Source organism: Watersipora subatra, chromosome 6, assembly GCF_963576615.1.
Source record: "Watersipora subatra chromosome 6, tzWatSuba1.1, whole genome shotgun sequence".
Taxonomy (NCBI): domain Eukaryota; kingdom Metazoa; phylum Bryozoa; class Gymnolaemata; order Cheilostomatida; family Watersiporidae; genus Watersipora; species Watersipora subatra.
The window spans coordinates 13910212-13912946 of NC_088713.1; positions in this window are offsets into that span (position 1 = coordinate 13910212).

Sequence of the window (2735 nt, forward strand, 5' to 3'; positions counted from 1 at the left end):
GCAGGCCGCTGGACGTGGACCAGTAGCCTCCATGTACCTCTCTACGCAGCAGGCAACAGAATTCACCCCCGAGCATGTGGAATTGAACAGATTCGAGCTGCAGCAGCTACACCGCATTGGCCCATTCTTCCGGCTGCAGAACGGGGTACTGGAGGCACGTACTGCTCCACACAGCCAGCCAAGGTGGTGCTCGGTCTGCCTCCCACCTCACTCGGTCCGAGAAACTGCCGTTTGGCAGACTCCCACCCTGGCCCACTCTGGGATGAGAAAAACTGTCAGCCGGCTCCGACTGACCTGGTATTGGCCTGGTATGACGGTCATGATGAGAAGAAAGGTCAGGTGCTGTGAGGTCTGCAAGGGGTCTAAGCACAGTAGCAACACAAGGGAGCAGGTAGCCGACAGAGGTTGTACGCAGGTCGCCCCTGGCAAAAGGTGGCAGTGGACCTGGTTAGACCGATGCCGGAGACACCAAGAGGGAACCTGTGGATCCTGGTGCTAACAGACTATTTCACTCGGTGGCAAGACACACTGGCCCTCCCGGATGCCACGGTTCCTGTAGTTGCCAATGTGCTGGACGAGCAAGTATTTTGCTACATGGGCTTGCTGAAGCAAATACATACAGATTAAGGGACACAGTTCAAGAGCCAACTGATGAAAGAACTGTGCCTGATATGGCGAGTAGAAAAAAACGCGCACCACACCGTACTACCCTCAGGCTAACGGCATTGCGGAAACAAACAACCGTCAGCTTGGAGACTCATAATAACTCTGATAACACGAGGACAGGAGGAGTGGGACAGACTGCTGCCCCTGCTGATGCGGGCCAACAAGGGTACGCCACACTCTGTTACGAGCAAAACAGCAAACCTGCTGATGTTCCGCCAAGAGTTATGCCTCCCTGACCTGTTGGAAATCTGCCCGCTTCCGCTCGAAGAGTGGTCTTCCTACCAGTATGTACAGGAGACGCAGAAGAGGTTAGAAGCAGCTCACAAGATATTGAGGGAGGCCCAACGACAGTGAGACAGGAGGACAAAGAAGAGCCACCACTATACGCGCCAGGAGAGTGGGTGTGGCTTCTGAACAAGCGCCGGCGAAAGGGAGAAGACCTTAAATGACTGGCCAAATACGTGGACCCTTTTAAAATCATAAAGGCCTGGGCATTGATTGGGAGACAGGGACAGTCCTCTATCCAAAATGAGGGCTGGCTTAAACCTTATTATGCCTGCAAAGAAAAGCTAGGCCAAGCACCAGCTACACTCGAGCCGCGACGTGATCAAAACATGAAAGGGGCTGCGCAAAAAGGCAAGAGAGGGACTGCCAGCTCAAACTGGAGCTGGCCAGAAGGCAAGCAGAGGAAATCTTACAGCAAAAAACAAAAGGCGGTGAAAAAAAAGCCAGTCAGAGTTGGCTTGGAAGCAGGCAGAGCAGCTACTGTTCTTGGAGGACACAGTCTCCCTGTGGGTGGAAGAGGCTCGACAGCACTGGCTCTGGGCCCAGATATTCTCTTCCTCCGGCGTCGGTAGGATGGCCTCCGTGGCCAGTCCTAAGGAAGAGAGTGTGAAGGAAGAGCATCGCAAGTAGAGCCGGTGCCAGCGTGACAGTCGATTGACAGGCCCGGCCAGGCCTCCCCCTTTTGCCCGAAGGTTAGGCAGGCAATAAGGATAGGATTGATGCGGGTCATGTAGCCACAAAATGCTAGGGCGGGAATCAAAACCGCAAGAGGGCGGAGCCAACAAAGAGCGAAGAAGATAAAAGAAAGGACGATTGGAAAGGCAGGCAGAGCAGCGCAGCTCTCTGCATACGATAGACACTATATTCTCATACTGTTTATTATTTAAGTATGCATGCTGGACCTTGTTGTATTAATACAAATATGTTTATCACGTAAATATACATTGTGTGCTCAGATAACAACTCGGTCTTCGTGATTTACTCGACTTATGGGTAACTGTGAAAGTGGCACGATAAAATCCGCCACGCTATTACATATCTTACAATGTTCTTGCAGAATATTCTCATTGCCCATTATCTTATGTTGAGCTTAGTAGTAATGGTTAGCTATGGTGACCGTAGCGTATTTAGTTTATTTAGTGTTTTATGATCTCCAATAATATGTATCATCATTATATGTAATGTACTAGGTGCAGAGTGTATTGTTGTGAGTTCTTACCTTCAATACACTTATGGTGTTAATATCTACACATCTATTGAACGATTTTATTTTTACCTATAGCGGTTTAAGAATTAAGTACCACAATAAGTATGTAGGCTACCTGGTATCATACGTTATTGCGCCTAATAATATATACCATTTTAAGTAGGCCTTCAAGAAAAACACCACACAAATTTAAAAGATAAATATTATTGAAAATCATAGATTATTGTATTTGGGTAATGGTTGGAAAACAAAAAAATGCAAAGAAACAGTCTGTGGTGTCGTATGTATTCCCGCAAAAAACACGAGCGAAGCATGTGTTAGGGAGCTTGATGAAAAATGCCTTTGTACACACAACTCCCGAAAATTATTTATCTATGGCCGTACCCAAACCCTTGTACCAAAATCTCATCAAAAAATATAACCATTTTTGTGTGGAGTCGTTTAAGTATAATAACGATACAAAACACATATAAACCTGTTTAAATATGTTACCAAGTCTTTGAAAAGTGTAGACAATATCCTAAAACTTACTCATCTGATTGGACTATACATAACAAAACAGATAAATTTGGCCTAA